Here is an 18,860-nt window from a genome sequence, read left to right as displayed (position 1 = left end):
CAGCTGCCATTCCTTCTAGAAACCATATCCCTGGGTCTGATCTACTTTGTCCAATCATTTCTACGAAAATGGGCCTCACATGGATGGAACTAGATCAGAGCGGTCATCTAATAGCAGAAACGATTTGACTGCAAATGACCTCACATGGGACACCATTGTTTTGGATGTCGCCGTGCGCCAAGAATGCTTTACATATTTTTTTCTATAAGTAGCATCTCATCACGTGTTAAGTACTTTTTCCTTTTTATCATCCTTGATCTTTCCATGGCCTCTCTCTGCTTTTCTTGTGTCTGTTTTCACCACTTGTAAAAGTCTCAGCCAAACTGCTCCCATAGCAAGAAAAGGACACTTCATAGACCTTTTTTAAGCATTTTGATGATAAAAGGCATCCTATAAATGCCAGTCTCATTTTCACTATGACTGCTTCTGTAGTGAGCTCATGAGTAAAATACTCACCAAGGAAAAATAAAATAAAATTCTTTACCAAATACATCAGGTTCAGCCCTATGGTCTCCCGCTCCGAAGCCGCTGGACAGCGTCTCTGTGGTACCTCTTTTCGTCAGGGGTCTCCCTTTGGAATCAGACCCCTATTTAATGCACTTGGTCAAGCTCTCGTTGGGAGGGGGGTTGCTAAATGCAGGGTGGAATAGGAAAAAAATGTAACCATTGGAAACCAAAGGAAAGTGAGCACTTTTAAACAGAGGAAGGGGGAATGATCCCTTATGCATTCTTGGAATTCTGTTCAGTGACTGCTGCAGAATTCCTGAGGCCACTGAGTGCTCACCCGGTGGGCTTCATTTATAGAGTTCTTACTGCTATGAAAACAGATTCCCCCAGGTAGGCAATTGCAATCCTCCATGAATTTCCCACTTGTATGATTGAAATCAAGGTGTGAGGAGAGGCACTCCCATCATGGCTGAGCAGAAACGAATCTGACTAGGAACCATGAGGCTGAAGGTTCGATCCCTGGCCTCGCTCAGTGGGTCGGGGATCCAGTGTTGCCATGAGCTGTGGTGTAGGGTCACAGACATGACTTGGATCCCGAATTGCTGGGGCTGTAGCTCTGATTCAACCCCTTGCCTGGGACCCTCACTATGCTTCAGGTGTGGGCGTAAAAAGACAAAAAAAAAAAAAAAAAAGATGTGAGGAGAGCCAAGACTTCTGTTAATCAGCATTTCATTACAAGTGCATCTCTTGCCTTTGTTTGTGTGTGTGGTGGGGGCAAGGGTTAAATTTGAGATTTGGGTCTTTGTACGTTTCAGCATTCGTCATGGCTAAGACTAACCAGCTGTAGAGTCTCCTTGCCAACCCCAGAATAGATTTTTACAACATTTCGCTTTATCATATTTTATTCAAAACTTGATCCTAGAACTATCATAGGTAAAGGAGCCAAAGTTTTTTTAATTGAACGTGGTAATATCTTTGACGCAATAAATACCCATGGCTTTTTCATTTCACTATCATCTATGAATTAAAGGACTTATTTACTAATATCTACCAAAGAGGGAGGAAATAGTTGGATGTGTGTGTGGTTTTGTTTATTTGGCTTTTGAGGTTTTTTTGGTGGTGGTGGTGGTTTTTTAGTGTGTGGGAAGGCTGAAATCTTCCTTGTCTCCTGTGTTGCCTAAAAACTGTCTTTAATCCATTTCAGAAATTCACCTGCAATTTTGTCTCTCTGGACATTCCCTTTCTTGCAGGTTGGTTCGGCAGGTTTTATAGCTGCCTGTCCTATGAGAAGATATTGTTTGTCACTGTCTAGCACGGTCAAGGATTTACAGCGGGTCCAAGTGGCTGGCTCCCAGGCCTCTCACACGGCTAAGCTCAGCTTATCCATCGTGATACCCTGGTTGAAAACTGGTCTCTGTGTACAGCAGCTGGCAGGCTGGAGGGGTGGGTGACGGGCAAGCTTCCTGTCTGCAGTACTGGTAAAAGAGACTCCTAAGCCCCAGCATTGCCTTCTTGGAGCAAAGAGAAGGGTATTGGCAGATCCATCCCCATCTCATAAACCCAGCGCCAACACGAACATCTTTCAGAAAATACAATTGGGGAGTTCCTGTCGTGGCACAGTGGAAATGAATTCGATTAGGAACCATGAGGTTGCAGGTTCGATCCCTGGCCTCACTCAGTGGGTGAAGGTCCAGCATTGCCGTGAGCTGTGGTATAGGTCACAGACGCAGCTTGAATCCTGTGTTGCTGTGGCTGTGGTGTAGGCTGGCAGCTAGTAGCTCTGATTAGACCCCTAGCCTGGGAACCTCCATATACCACAGGTGCAGCCCTAAAAAGAAGAAGAAGGGGAAAAAAAGAAAATAGAATTGGTCTGAGAGTTTTGCTATCACGACTGATGCAACCGGACCCCCAAGCTCCTTGGCCATTCTGGGCTCGTGCTTGGACCTCTTTGCCCTAGGAGTTAGCTTTGTTTGTTTGTTATTGGAGTACTCTGAAAACATCATTGCCAAGGGTCTGCAAATTGTGGGTGCTAATGGCAGAAGGTATTCTCCCATCTGCCTGACCTCCTGACCCCCACAAATCTCCCCAGCTCCTCAGATACCAGTCTTCCTGTGTAGGGTGTGTCTGTCCCTTTTCTGGACGCTGAGTAAAGGGGACTCATGTGGACTTTACAACCATGGGAAATAAGATTTGTTTGCCTTTGAAAGTAAAAGAAGGTAAATCAAAGACCCAAAACCTAAAATATAGCATTCACATGTCTGAAGTATACACACAATAGCCTTAATTACAGCATCAAATTGCAGGCATGGTTTATGTAACCATCCATGCTGGAAAATCTGGACTGTAAACCTTACTGTTCCCACTCGCCTGACTCATCTGTCAGTCCATCTGCACACATCATGGGCTGATTAGGTATTTTACGGGTGCAACCTGGGAAAGGCACACCAAGATCCCCACGTTTCAAAATGTTTAAAATCCTCTGCCTTCTCCCAGAGGGAATGAAAGCCAGGCCAGGAGTAGGCGGATGAGTTCACCAGGGCCCCTGCCGACAGATCTACCAGACAAAGGCATTCGGGAGACTGGGGTGCTTCAAAAGACCTCTTGGAGAGGTGGTGTGTCTTGAGACACCCTCCCTCCCCTGAATCTTCCTGGATACCACCATAGCACTCAGCTGGGTTTGCTAGGGAGCCAGGTGCCAGAACAGCACTTCCAATTCTAGAGAAGGGGCGTCGCTTAAGACCCCCTCCCCCGCTCCCCTTTGCATCCAGCCCCAAATGTATGCGTATTCTTCAATCCTGTGAGTTTGCCTGTTTTCCACGTTTCCCTGGCTCTGAGGCTCGAGTACTTCGCCCAAGAGCACATGGCCACTAGGGGGCGTCAGATTAACCCTGATGCTCTTTCTCCCACCCCAGGCTCCTTGATTTAATTCTTGCGCACACGTCTTCTGCTGGGTTCCTGGACCCGAGCCTCCACCTATTTCCCCCACCCCCGGCCCCGGGGGGCTCCCCTCCCCCTGGTGCGCACTTAGCGGTGGTGCCCGCAGCGACTGCAGATGTTGATCTTCCCTGCGTTTTCTGCTGCTTCCGTGCTTGGTGGCGGGACTAACGGGTGTCTCGAGCTTCCTTGAAGCAGAGCCCCCCCTCTCTCTGTTTGGGTTCTTTTCCTGACGTTTCCTTGCCTTCTGCAAACTGTCGGAAGGCGATGCCCCCTGCCTGTAGCAGCTCCCTCAGCCCTCAGGAATCTGATTTACGATCTGGCGAGGCCGTAAACCTCTGCTCTTCACTTCTGAAAAAGACTGCAAAGTATGGGAAAGAATGTAAATTATAAATACTGAATTCCTACGGTCAGCAATCATGTAATGGCCTGCGTTGTTGTGTTTTGCGTTCTTTTTTTAAAATATGGTATCCATATGGCTTTAATTTCTAAGGGTCTGGGTTCCCCCACTGCCACCACCATATTTTTAGGGAGAACAGATAACAGTGAAATGTCCCACTGAGATCAGGTATTTTTCTTTCTTTCTTTCTTTCTTTTTTTTTTTTTTTTTTGCTTTTTCTAGGGCCGTTTCCCGCGGCCTATGGAGGTTCCCAGGCTAGGGGTCCAATTGGAGCTGTAGCTACCTCCTGACGCCAGAGCCACAGCAACACCAGACCCGAGCCACGTCTGCGACCTACACCACAGCTCACGGCAACACCGAATCCTTAACCCACTGAGAGGCCAGGGACCGAACCCTCAACCTCATGGTTCCAAGTCGGATTCATTAACCACTGTACCACGACGGGAACTCCTAGGTATTTTTCTAAAATGGGAAATAACATTTTCTGATGACTCACTGGCCAAAGACTGAAATGCCACACTCTTCACAAAGACGGATGGGACTGGAGGTGACCGTTCTCTGCCTGCTGATCTGGTGGCCCAGCTGCAGACCAGCCCCTGGTGTGGTCAGCCTTAGCCCCCTCCTCCCCCGCCCCAAACCCCGTTTTGACTTTCTCAGAGGTGGTTTTCCTGTAAGATTTTTTGAAATTCTCTTCCTGTCCCTCTTACGAGTCAAAGTCTGCTCACTCAGTGGGAACAGACTTCTTAGCGCGGCTGCAAGCGGTGAAGACAGCCGCAAAGTCATCCTCAAGACACAACGACCGCTGGGTTTGAATGTTCATTCCAGCTGCGGGTCGGCTTCAGGCTTAGATTTCACATGCGGGGCGGAAGGAGCTCCATGCTCTGCCGAGGCAGGAAGGGGCCTCTGGTCACCGCGTGAATTCCTGCCGCTCTTCCCGGACCACAGAATCCAGTTCCTGAGATCACAGTGCTGGTGTTCAGCATTTTTGCCCTCAAACCCAACCTCGTCCTGCTTCCAAATGATGGGTGAAAGCTGCAAAAACACCAGGCATCTTGAAGTTCTCAAGCCACTGTTTTAACAGCCCCAGTCTGGCCGAGCATCTATTAAAGTGGATGGGATTGTGTTTCTCTTCGTGTGGTCAGGAAGTACGCCGACGGCAGAGCGCGGTGCGTGGGAATGTGATGCCGGAGATCACAGGCGTGTCCACCCACAGAAATATATAAGCTCACAAGCACCTCTTCACTCCCACCCTCACCTTCAGGTCTTCCTGCCATTTTCTTTGGACCACATTTGATTCACAAAATGCCAGGCTCAGCTCCGACGTGGGACTAGCCAGACCACACAAGAGGGCGTGGAGGCCCTCAAAAATGTCCAAGGGGATGTGTACAACTGGGCCACCAGGATATCCTCAGCCGCAGGTCCATTCCTGGAAATTATGCCTCTGCAGATGGTTCTGCCTCTGTACCGCTAAGTCATTGCAGCAGAGATAAGCCCAACAGCGATGGCCCTCGAAGATGTACATGACACTTAAATATTTGATGCCCAGTACTTAATATAATCGATGGTTTGCTTTCTGTGTCAACTTGCCTGGGCTAAGGGGTGCCCAGACAGCTAGGAGAATATCATTTCTGGGTATGCCAGTGAGGGTGTCACCAGAAGAGACTGGCGTTTGAGTTGGTAGACAGAGTAAAGCAGGTTGCCTTCAAGGATGTGGGTGACTCTCATCTGATCTGTTGAGGGCCTGAGGAGCACAAAACTACAGAGCAAGGCTGAATTTTTCTTTTTTGCTTTTTAGGGCTATACCTGCGGCATATGGAGGTTCCCAGACTAGGGATCAAAACGGAGCTACAGCTGCCAGTCACAGCCACAGCCACGCAGGATCCAAGCTGCATCTGTGACCTACACCACAGCTCATGGCAATGCCAGATCCTTAACCCACTGAGTGAAGCCAGGGATCGAACCTTTGTCCTCATGGATACTAGTCAGGTTTGTTAACCACCGAGCCACAGTGGGAACTGTTCTCTCTCTGCTCCATCTGAAACATCCTTCTTCTTCCCTTGGACATTGTTGCTCCAAGTTCTTGGGCTTGCAAACTCAGACTAGGACTTAACGCCCCCCCCACCCCCCACCCCCTGCCGCCGTCCCCATACACACATACCAACTGAGCCCTTGGACTTGAACTGAATCGCATCACCAGCTTTCCTGGTTCTCTGGCTTACAGACAGCAGCAGACTGTGGGATTTGCAGGCCTCCCTAGCTATGTGAGCCAATTCCTGTAATAGCTCTCCTCATATGTATAGAATATATATATATATATATATTCTGTTGGTTCCATTTCTCTGGGGAACCCTGACAAATACAGCCAGCCTTGTATTTGGACTAGGGTTTTTAAGTTAAACTTATCAAGGGAAATGAGGAAATCGGAGTCCTTCAGTGAAGAATGCTCCAAAACGTGATTTGCTGGCATGTAAATCCACTTGCTTTGTCGCTGGTTTTTCAGATAGCATTGCTGGAAACAGCAGCATTGCTTTTTAAGTTGAGAACAATGGCGTGCAGATGACTTCTGGTGTGCTGCTGAGGAGATGGCCAGCGTCTTGAAATCTGTCCCCTGTGGGGGTACTAGTGTTGGCCCGAGAACAAAAGCAAAAGTCCACACCAGACACTGGACTCACTACCTCAGCACAGCACCCCCAATGCCCACTTGTTCTAGCCTGACCCCTGATTTTCAAACAAATCATTATAGTTAGTTGTATCTTGTTTAAGAAAATCCTTTAAGGAGCAGCTGCTCAGATGGGGAGAGGGAAAAAGAATATTTAGCTTTTCCAAATAAACTTTTTTATGTTTAGTGTGTAGGCATCACCCATCTTCTTCTTCTTCTTCTTCTTCTTCTTCTTCTTTTTGTCTTTTGTCTTTTTTTTTAGGGCCACACCTATGGCATATGGAGGTTCCCACGCTAAGGGTCTAATCAGAGCTGTTGCTGCCAGCCTACGCCACAGCCATAGCAACGCCAAATCCAAGCCGCATCTGCGACCTACATCACAGCTCACGGCAACGCGGGATCCTTAACCCACTGAATGAAGCCAGGGATCGAACCCGAAAGCTCATGGTTCCTAGTCAGATTTGTTTCCACTGTGCCAAGATGGGAACTCCATCACCCATCTTCTTCTGCTGAGATGCTAACATGACTGGCAGGTGACGATATTGTCCTACATGGCAAAATTAATGATAAAAGCTAATGCTAATTATGTGCCAGGAACCATGCTTGGTGCTTTCCAGGGATCACGGGCTCTGCCCCTCACAAGATCCTCATGGGAGGACAGACTTCCAGAGAGAAGCGGTGGGGCTGGTGCCTGATGAGAGAGGAGTTAAGGGATCAAGCCCAAGCTGCTTGTCATCTCAGGGTGATTTTTTTTTTTTTCTTTTTTCGGCCGCCCTGAGGGTATGGCGTTCCCGGAACAGGGATTAGATCTGAGTCGCAGTTGTGACCTATGCCACAGCTGCGGCAACACTGGATCCTTAACCTGCTGTGCCTGAGTGGGGATTAATCCTGCACCCCAGTACTCCAGAGACACCGCTGATCCCAATGTGCCACATCAAGAACTCTCCTTGGCATCTCAGGCATCAGTGTGGTCCAGCCCAGCCATATGTCCAGCATCGGCTTCTGCTCACCCCCGTACCCCCTCATGCCCCCCACCTCCTTCTGATAGTTAGCACTATGGCACCCCTAGCTGTTCCCATGGCCCACCAAGGAGCCTTCAGACCCTCAGCATCCAAGACTCCCCCAGGAACGTCTGCCCCCAGCACTCTGCCTGGTGAGTTTCAGCATCCTGCAAATCTCGGCCCAGACACCCTGTGCTCCGTGAAACTCATCTGAGCCCGAATGTGCCTGGACGTGCTCCTTCCTGTGTGCCGTATCCACCCCTGTATGGCACTTGGGTCTCAGGTCTCCTCCACTCAGCCCAGGCTCCGAGCCCATCCCTGTCCCCTAGCCCACAGCAGGCGCTCAATAACTGCCCTGAAGGAGCACATGAGTGAGGGGGTTGTGGGAAAGAGGCCACAGACCACTCCTTCCAGAATGGCCCTGGAGTGTATGGCTCTTCCACTTGCCTGTGATTCCACGGGAGTCTTGGATGTGGTCCTTGGGTCCAGGAGCGCCTTGGCTTGCAGTTGGGTCTGCAGTTAAGGCCTGGTGCCTCCACTCTCTAAAGATTTTTTTTTTTTGTCTTTTTGCCATTTCTAGGGCTGCTCCCACGGTGGCATATGGAGGTTCCCAGGCTAGGGGTCTACACCACAGCCACAGCAACACGGGATCCGAGCCGCGTCTGCAACCTACACCACAGCTCACGGCAACACCGGATCGTTAACCCACTGAGCAAGGGCAGGGACCAAACCCGCAACCTCATGGTTCCTAGTCGGATTCGTTAACCACTGTGCCACGACGGGAACTCCAGTTTTTTTTTTTTTTTTTTTAAGAGGAGTTTTAGTTCACTGTAAAACCAGCAGAAGATACAGAGAGTTCCCATCCACTCCCTACCCCTACTCAGGCACAGCCTCCCCCATCATCCGCATCCCCAGAGGGGTACTTTTGTTACAGCGGATAACCTACACTAACACATCATGATCACCCAGAGGCCACCGTCTGCCTTACAGTTCACTCTTGGCGTTGTACACTGTATGGGTTTAGACAGATGTATAATCGACAAATATCCGCCTATGTAGTATCATACAGAGTATTTTCACTGCCCTGAAACTCCTCTGTGCTCTGCCTATGCTTTCCTCCCCCTAGGATTTCAGGCAACAACTGACCTTTCTACTGTCTCCATAATTGTGCCTTTTCTTTTTCTTTTCTTTTCTTTTTTTTTTTTTTTTTTTTTGTCTTTTGTGTTTTAAGGGCCACACCTGCAGCATACGGAGGTTCCCAGGCTAGGGGTTGAATCAGAGCTATAGCTGCCGGCCTATACCACAGCCACAGCCACTTGGGATCCGAGCCTTGTCTGTGACCTGCACCACAACTCAAGGCAACACCAGATCCTTAACCCACTGAGTGAGGCCAGGGATCCAACCCGATTCCTCATGGATACTAGTCAGTTTCATTAACCATGGAGCCATGACAAGAACTTCAGTTTTGCCTATTCCAGACTGTCATATAGTTGGAATCTTTCAGCACCTAGCCTTCTCAGAGTGGCTCCTTTCTCTTAGTAACGTGCATTTAAGATTGCTTCATGGCCTGATAGCTCATTTCTTTTTGGCGCTAAAGAACATTCTCTTGCCTGGATGGACCGTGTTTTGTTTATCCACTCACCCACTGGAGGACATCCTGGCTGCCCCTGAGTTTTGGCAATTACGACGAGAACTGCTATAAATATTTGTGTGCCGGTTTTTGTGTAGATGTACACTGCTAACTCCTTTGGATAAATACCAAGCCACACAGTTGCTAGATCATACAGTCAGAGTGTATTTATTTTTGTAAGAGACCATCAGACTCGCTCCCCAAGTGGCTGGTACCATTTTGCATTCCCACCGAAATGAATGACAGTTCCTGTTGCTCCACATTTTCGCGAGCGTTTGGTTTTGTCAGGGTTAAGGGTGTTGGCCATTCAGATTCGAGTGGTGATATCTTTTTTTTTGCTTTTTGGGGCCACACACATGGCATATGGAGGTTGCCGGCCTACGCCACAGCCACTGCAACGTGGGATCCGAGCCGCATCTTTGAACTACACCACAGCTCACAGCAACTGAGCAAGGCCAGGGATCGAACCCACCTCCTCTCGGATACTAGTTGAATTTGTTTCCTCCGTGCCACAATGGGAACCCTATAGTGATATCTGATTGTTGCTTTAATTTGCATTTCCCTGAAGGCCTATTAGACCTGCCTCCACTTCTTCAGCGAGTGCTGTTGTTACCTCTGTTCACTGGGCTTACACCCTGTCGTCTGCAAGGGCTGTCTGGCTTATTTTTTTTCTCTTAGAATTCTACCAGCAGTGGGAACTGGTAGGCCCCTTTGGAGTGGTAATCAGAAAATACCTTATTTTCAAATTTCTTAGAACAGCTTTCCTTTGAAAGTAATGACTAGGCGCTACTTCTTGATTCGCAGCCCAGGGGCTGAGACAGGACCAGAGGCATCCACTGTCCTCCCCAGGACCTGTGTTGATATTACAAGGTCACCAAAAATGCTCCGATTTTCTCCCTTGGAGCCTGGTTCATGGGTATAACTCAAAACCCCAAGATTTGTGAGGTCCTCCCTCTGGGGTTCCAAGTTGTAGAGGTTCTTTAGAAGGAAAAGAGTAGAAAAAGCTCTTACTCTTGAACTTTGATTTAAAAAACAAATGCCATATGATCCCAGTGCTAGGCTACCTCCCGGAGATGTGAAAAGAGCCGGGCCAATGGAGAGGGGGACTCCAAGGCCTAAGCGTCGTTAACTGCAGCAAATCTGTCTCCACTGGAACCAGCATGCCATGCTTCACCTGCTGGGGGTTCAAATAAACCACATCTCGGATTCTTCCAATTATTCCTCAAACTGTAAGATGCCATTATCCATAGGAAGGATATCGTTTCCCCCTGAGGCTTTCCTCCACCCCTCCCAAGCTCCCCAAGAACATTCAGGATTTGTTCTGCACACTGTGTCAGACAACTGAGCGGTCCCATCAACCCTGGAGCACTGATTCAAGTGCCCTGCCTCACTGGGCAGTGAACACTCGGCTAAGATACTTTGAACCCATCCCCATGTAGCAGGGTCCTGGCAGCCAGATATCCCCATGCCTGAAGGCCATTCCAAAGCAAGAGACTGCCAGAGACAGGGAATCTATTAGAGGTTCAAACCTCAAATACAGCCTGCTCCAGACCCAGCTCTTATTCCCATGAAGCCCAATTCACCAGTCAAGCCCCTCTTTCTCTCATAATGGATCATCCTTTGGGGCCTCAGCATCCATGGCTGCCAAGGCTAACTGCTCCATCTGGGAGATTCCCATAAGTACTGCCCTCAAAGGAAAGAGTGGAGCTCCCAGCCCCTCTCCTGCAGTCCCTGCAGCTCTGTCCCCTCCTGCTGGGAAGAGCTAATGGGGGTATTGCAATGGGGTGCCTTGCCAGGTCACAGAAGCTGAGCTAAGTTCCACTGCCGCAGATGCTCGGTTTCCCAGTGCTGTGGTTCTTTCCCCGCAAGGAGTGACCTGGATGGATGGGCTTCACCAGATCTGAGTATGCAGGCGGGTTCCGGTTCCCATTTCTTCCTTCCAGACGCGATCTACAGCCCCTTTGGTTTTCAGATGGTGATGGTGGCATTCGTGGGGGTTCTTTCCAGAGCCATAGGGTCTGGGCTGCCAGGAGCTGTGTCTGCTGTGTGTCTAGGAAAGATGTTCCTTCTGGATCTTGCAAGCCTGGTGACTGCTTTAATGAGAAAAGAGCCCCAGAGAAAGGACTCTTCCATTGGTGGGTCTCTCCCCAAACTGAAATCATTGTCTTTCATCCCGGAGGCTAACTTTGTCCTGCTGGGACCAGTTTAGTCTGGGGAACCATTTTGCCTTTGGAACGCAAGGGTTCTTCCCCCTCCCATCTGCTCATCGCAAGCTTTCCACGCAGGCAATGGGCAGACCATTGAGGGAAATGTCTTAGCCCCTGAATAAAGCACATGGGTGTTTTTTGAAAATATGTTTGAAGAAAACTACCCCCCACGTGGAATATCTGCCTTTTCTGAGCAAGTCTCTACATCAATCTGCCTTCTTTCTGGGGGTTACGTGAGCCAAAAAGGAATCACTCACCTGGTGGCAGGGAGAGGGCAACCTCCCATTCTGCAAGATTACAATCCCGAAATCAACTGGCCTGGACCTTCTGATAGAAGCCAGGAGGCTGGGCTGTGTTAAAAGAAGGCTGAGGAAATGACACAGAGGAATACATTGTCACCTCCTTTCCAATCCCAAGAGACTCGTTCCCAGCGGCTGCTTCTGCCGCCCCGTTTTGGACTCGCAAACTGTTGGAGAAGAAGGTTGTGGGCTGGATGGCAGAGAGCCTGCGTGACATAACTTTCATGCTGTGACACACACATGCAGACAGAGGAAACAGACATTGGAGATGGGGGCTCAGGGTCAGCCTAGGGTTGTCCCCCTGCAGTTCATAGGTCAGGGCACCAAGGTCCTTCTCAAATCATTAAGATGGCTGCAATCCAAAAAACAAAAACAAAACAAAAAATAACCAGGGTGGGTGAGGATGCAGAGAAAGTGAAACTCTTGTGCACTGTTGGTGGGAATGCAAAATGGTACCGCTGCTGAAAATCTGTGTGGTGGATCCTCAAAAAAGAGAAAAGAGAATGACCATGTGATCCAGCAATTACACTTCTGGGTCTATATCCCAAAGAATCGAAAGAGACTCAAAGAGGTATTTGTGCACCCGTGTTCACAGAAGTGCTATTCACAATAGCTGGGAGTTCCCTTTGTTGGCACAGCAGAAATGAATCCGATTAGTGACCATGAGGTTGTAGGATCGATCCCTGGCCTCGCTCAGTGGGTTAAGGATCCGGCGTTGCCATTAGCTGTGGTGTAAGTCAAAGACACGGCTCAGATCTGGCATTGCTGTGGCTGTGTCATAGTCCAGCCACTGTAGCTCTGATTCGACCCCTGGCCTGGGAACTTCCATGTGGTCCGATAAAGCAAACAAACAAACAAACAAAAAAACAAACCAAAACCAACCAAACAAAAACACTTAACTGTACACGTACGTTGTTGTAGGTCACAGATGAGGCTTGGAACTTACATATGCAGCAGGCATGACCCTAAAAAAAAAAAAAAAAAAAGGAAAAGATGGTGCATTTTATGAGTAGTTTACCTTAAAAAAAAAAAAAAAAAGACCCTGAGGCCCAGAGTAGTGAAGTAACTTGGCCAGGGTCACACAACAGGCTGTGCTGGAGCCAGAGTTCAGGCTGCCTCCAGATTCCTGCTGTGACATTCCTGCCATGGGACACCACACCCTCGCACAAATTACTGCTGAAGACAAACTGTCTGTTGCTTGTGCAGCTGCCGAGGCTTCCTGCACTGAGGGAATTTGTCCTTTCTATACATTTCTTTGTTCTCTTCCCCATGACTTCGCACCTTCAGTATCCAGCTCCACGCTCTGAAGCCTTCTAGCACTGACTAGCAAGATCCGAATTTTAAAGGGCATAGATACCCTTCCCAGCAGAGCCTGATGCAGAGGAGAGGCGGAATGGGATTGGGGTCCTGGGTGTGCATGCAGACTTTCCTGGCTCTGCCACTGGGTAGCTTACAAACTTGGACTAGATGCCCATTTTCTCTGAGTCTGTTGCCTCATCTTCTATCCAAAGGGGATAAGAATAGGCCCTACCTCATCAGGTCCTTGTGAAGATTATATATGTGTGGCAATCACTGAGTTTAGTGCCTGGCCAGACCAAACACTTAATAAATGGTCTCTCAGGAGTTCCCGTTGTGGCTCAGTGGGTTATGAACCCTGCTAGTATCCATCAGCATGCAGGTTCAATCCCTGGCCTCATTCAGTGGGTTAAAGATCCAGCATTGCCATGAGCCATGGTGTAGGTCACAGGTGCAACTCAGATCTGGCATGGCTGTGGCTGTGGCTGTGGCAGGCAGCTGCAGCTCTGATTCAACCCCTAGCCTGGGAAGTTCCATATGCCCCAAGGTGTGGCCCTAAAAAGCCAAAAAAAAAAAAAAAAAAAGCTCTCTCGTTTTCTTCCAATCAAAGTTGAAACTTCATGGAGTTCCCGCCTGGTGCAGCAGAATAAGGACTTGGCATTGTCTCTCTAGCTCCTGGGTTGCTGCTGTGGCTCAGGTTTGATCCCTGGCCCAATAACTTCTACATGCCATGGACGCAACCTCTCCTCCCCCCAAAAGATGTGATCTCTTAAACTGAAAAGAATAGCATGATGGCTAAGCAAAGACTCTGGAGTCAGCTTGTCTCTGTCACCTCCGGGCTTCTCCCATACACTCCCTAGCAATGTGTTTTGAGTAAGTTGACTTACCTTAGCGCTCCTGCTTTCCATCTGTAAAATAAACAATGCTGCCGAAACTCAGCCTCTGTCCACCATTGCTAAGAAAGAGCATGTACACAGGTAGAGTGCACACAGCCAAGGATGCTTATTTATTTTTTATTTTTTGTCTTTTTGCCATTTCTTGGGCCGCTCTCGAGGCATATGAAGGTTCCCAGGCTAAGGGTCGAATTGGAGCCATAGCCGCCAGCCCATGCCAGAGCCACAGCAACGAGGGATCCGAGCCGCGTCTGCAACCCATACCACAGTTCATGGCAACGCCGGATCATTAACCCACTAAGCAAGACCAGGGATTGAACCTGCAACCTCATGGTTCCCAGTAGGATTCGTTAACCACTGCGCCATGATGGGAACTCCAAAGATGCTTATAAAAGATAGCAAAGTCCTCACAAAAAGTAGAGTACCCAGAGTGGCCAAAGCCTAGGGGTGACCTGAGTTGCTTAGAAGTGGCAGAGAACAATTTTTCAGTTTTCCAATGAAGATGGAGCGGGCTTTCAAAAGTCGCTTATAGGACAAGAAGGGAAAACAAAAAAATCGTGTCCATTGTTTGGAGAAAAGAATTCAATCTGATGATGTCTTTCCCCACTGCAGGTCCTTCTGTGATTTCTCTTTACTCTTCATAATGGTTCACATATCAAGCTCAGGTCCTTCTGTTCATCCTCCACCCCCCACCCCATCTTTGTACTTCAGCCATTCTGACCTCTTTTTTTTTTTTTTTGTCTTTTCTAGGGCCGCACCTGTGGCATATGGAGGTTCCCAGGCTAGGGGTCAAATCGGAGCTGTAGCTGCCGCCTACACCACAGCCACAGCAACTCGGGATCTGAGCCACATCTGCGACCTACACTACAGCTCAGGGCAACACCGGATCCTTAACCCACTGAGCGAGGCCAGGGATCGAACTTGCAACCTCATGGTTCCTAGTCAGATTCCATTGCGCCATGATGGTAACTCCCTGACCTCTTTTTATTACTTAAATACTTATCAAGGTCTCTCCCATCACCCCCCACCATCCCCCTAGTCAATTCATCCATGTCCTTTTATTCTCAATGTGCACATCTCTCGGGTAAGAAGACTGTGTCGACACCCAACCTAGATTATCAGCTCCATAGCACAGCTATCTCCTTTGGTAACCCTTAATTCCGGTTCCACAGTTGTCTTCCCTGCCAGGGTATTAACTTCAAGACTATTTTGGCTTTGACCACCCTCAGACACCCAGTACCTAGGATTATAGGTACTCAGCAAATCTTTTTTGGATGGGTGAGTTCTTTTTTTTTTTATTTCAGGCAAGGCTTTATGGGGGCCCTGCTGTAGCAGGGGGAGCAAAAACAAGGAACAGGTTCCCATGCTCACTTGCTCCCCCACAAGAAGTGAGATGGTTCCTTATTTGGAATGAGGGTAGGGGCGGGTCCAGGGGTCAGGTTAGAAGGGTGGCTTAGGAGGTCTGCCCATGTCTTTGGTGGTATTGTTTGCAGGGGGCACGGGCAATACCCTTGGTCTTGGCTGTTCAGGAATGGCAGCAGGTTTTTGAGATTTTTTTGTATCTTGTTTTCCATAATTTGCCCCAAGGGCACATGCACCCAATTACTTGGTATTTTGTTGTTTCAAGGAGACATTTGTCCATGTACAAGCAGTGCAGCTACTGCAGCAAAGGGTCCCAGGTTCTAGCCTGCCTCAAAGGCAGATCCAAGACACTCTGACAGGCCTGTTCCTACTTTTTTTTTTTAATTGGAATACAATTGACTTACAATGTTGTATTATTTTCAGCTGTACAGCAAAGGGAATCAGTCATACATATAAATATATCCATTCCTGGGGGTTCCCGTCCTGGTGCAGCGGAATCGAATCTGACTAGGAACCATGAGATTGTGGGTTCGATCCCTGGCCTTGCTCAGTGGGTTAAGGATCCAGTGTTGCCATGAGCTGTGTTGTAGGTCACAGATGTGGCTCGGATCTGGTGTTGCTGTGGCTGTTGTGTAGGATGGCAGCTGTTGCTTCGATTCAACACCTAGCCTGGGATCCTTCATATCCTGCAGGTGCAGCCCTAAGAAGCTAATATATATATATATATATTCCTTTTTTCCCATATAGCTTATTACAAACTATTAAGTAGATTTTCCTGGGCCATACAGTAGGTTCTCATTAATCATCTGTTTTACGCAGTAGTGTGTCTATGTATTCTCTCCCTCCAAATTCTTCTCTCTACCCAACAGTTTCAACTGTGGTAACCATAAGATTGGCTTTGAAATCTGTGAGTTTGTTTCTGTTTTATAAATAAGTTATTTTGAATCATTTTTATTAGATTATACATATGTGATAACATGATGTTTGTCTTTGTTGTACTTTGCTCAGTATAATAATTTCTAGATCCATCCCGGTGAATGAATTCTTTAACGAATCAATGTCAGAGAAAACAGGACAAGTCGATATACCTGTGACAAAGAAATAAAGGAAGGGAGAGATGTGGTTAGTTAGGAAAGACATGGATGAAATGAGAGAAGGTCCTTCCTAGGTTTAGAAGGAAGAGATATGAATGAGCAGAGATTCAGGAAGTCAATAAGAAGCATGGAAGTCCAAGGCCGGGTCAGTTGACCATGAGGCTGAGTGATTTATATTTCATTTATGGAGTTTCCACCAACAGAATGATATTCAACCTGAAAAATGACAGAACATGCATTGGTGGGAGAGAACTGAAGCCCAAGATGGCACCTAACTGTGTTAAAAAATATCACCTCTAGGTAAATGTCATGTAAATGTCATGGTACTGAATTTCAGAACTGTTGTGGGTTCAACCCTGAGAAACAAGAAAGTGTCATTAAGAGAGAAAGAAAGAGGTAGATTTTTTGAAAACTGTGGATCAACAAGCCTGGTATTAATGCACAGTAAAGTTCTAGAGCAGGTTATTAAAGGTGGTCTGTGTCCATACTTATAGAAGAAAGCATTCATCTCTCGGCCTTAGCAGAGGTTCACTAAACAAGACAGACAAGGCTAATGTGTCCTTTGTCACAGGATTGCCAGATTGGGAGATCAAGGGACTGTCAAAAATGAGCAAATCTCAGAGCATAAACCTCATATAAGTTAAAAAAAAATCAACACAACAACAAAACTCCACCTTACCTTTGAGAAACCCTGTAGGCTGTTACAGCTTTTTTGAGAGTCATACTACACATTAACTCATTAAAGGCTCTGAGAAGTCCTGCACCAAAGAATCTGACGTTATCCCACTGAGCAAGTGATCCACAGAACACACTTGGAGAGAGGATGTTTTGAACTAATTTCAGCAAGATGTTTTGCTAAGTTTATTATTCAACTGTGAAGGAGGTGGAGACATGTGGGGTTAAAATAGCTTGCTATAAATGATACAAATGAACTAATTTATAAAATAGAAACAGACTCACAGATTTCAAAAACAAACTTAGGGTTACCAAAGGGGAAAGGTTGGGGAAAGGCACAAATTAGGAGTTTGGGATAACATATGTACAGTACTACATAAAATAGTTATCAGAAAGGACCTATTGCACAACACAGGGAATATAAAACCTACCTGGGAAAAGAATCCAAAAAGAATGGAGATATATATACACATATACACACACACATATATATTTCTGAATCACTTTGCTATATATTTGAAACTAACACAAAACTGTAGATCAACTATACTCTAACATAAAATTAATAATTGAAAATATAAATAAGTAAAATAAAAACAGCTTGTGGTCACAGCTAGGTGAACAACTTCACCTAAAGAGCATTAATTAACTGATTGATTAATAGTCACCCTACGCGGGGGTCTCCAATGCAATATCTTAAGGCTCTTCCCCATCTCCTAGAATATCCAATATTTTATCACAACACTGAAGACCTGCTTTTAAATTTTTCAGATAACCTAAAGTGAGAGAGGCAGCTAATATGCCATATAACATATTGAAATACTGTCTAAAAACCAAGAAAGGACTCCAACAGAATCCCACTGAGACTTGTTAGAATCCATAGTGTGAATAATAGATAGATGAACTCTGCCTTGAAACTATCTCATAAGAAAAAGACTTGGGGTTGCAGCTACACCACAACTAGCCCCGTCCAAACGTGTGATAGGACTATGGTGCTTCTGAAGTCGTTGAACCACCCTTGGCAGATAAGTTGGCTTGGAAGGCAAGCAGGCTGGCAAGGTGGTCTGGCACTATTGGGAATAGTATTCTGGTCTTCTGTTCCATGTTGAGGGGGCCATTGACAGGTTTGAGTATGTCCAGGGAATGACCAACATCAGGAGGATTCTGGAGAACAGGTGATCTGAGGAGGAAAGTCTGCAGACACCAGGGCTATTTAGATGGTCTGTAGAAGGGAAAACAAGAGGCATGTTGATTACTGACTTTGCGAGGCAGCATAGTAGAGTAGAAAAGAAGTGAATCTGTGCTCAAATCCCTGCTCTAGAACTTCTGGATGGTGTGACCTTGAACAAATTTCTCAACAATTCTTAGCTTCAGAGCCCTTAGATAAGAAATCATTTTCTCTATTTAGTGGAGTTATTGTGATAGTCCTAGAGTAGAACAGGTGGTCAATGCATGCATCTTTTCCCTTTCACCACGTGAAGGAGGGCATCATAGCCATTAGAAAGGTGATTGACTTGATACAGACCCAGGGGGGAAAGTGAACCAATGGAAGAATTCTCTCAAAGGAGGGATCAATTTGGCTGATGAAAAGTCTGAACTTTGTAATAATCAAAAGCTGGAAATCAAAGAGATTGGCTTGGCCACCTTTAGGTTGGTCGAGGAACAATTGCAGATTCTACAGAAGAGATCTCTGCTTTGGGTGGGAGATGGGATTGAATGACTCCCAGACATCTGAGATTCCATGATTCAAAGACTCAGCTAGATGGCTTATTGTTCTCTTCCATATGTAGACAACTCATATGCTGAACTCCCATTCACATATATTGAATAGTTACCTGTACTTATTTAATATTATTCTTTGGCCATTCCCTATGTATGGGTTCTTTCTTATTTTGGGGCCTTATTACAACCTAGTTCAGGGATTTGTCCTCATTGGGAATTTAATGTTGATGGTCTGATAAAG

This window comes from Phacochoerus africanus, chromosome 6, assembly GCF_016906955.1.
Source record: "Phacochoerus africanus isolate WHEZ1 chromosome 6, ROS_Pafr_v1, whole genome shotgun sequence".
NCBI classification, from domain to species: domain Eukaryota; kingdom Metazoa; phylum Chordata; class Mammalia; order Artiodactyla; family Suidae; genus Phacochoerus; species Phacochoerus africanus.
Note: the sequence above shows the minus strand (reverse complement) of the source record.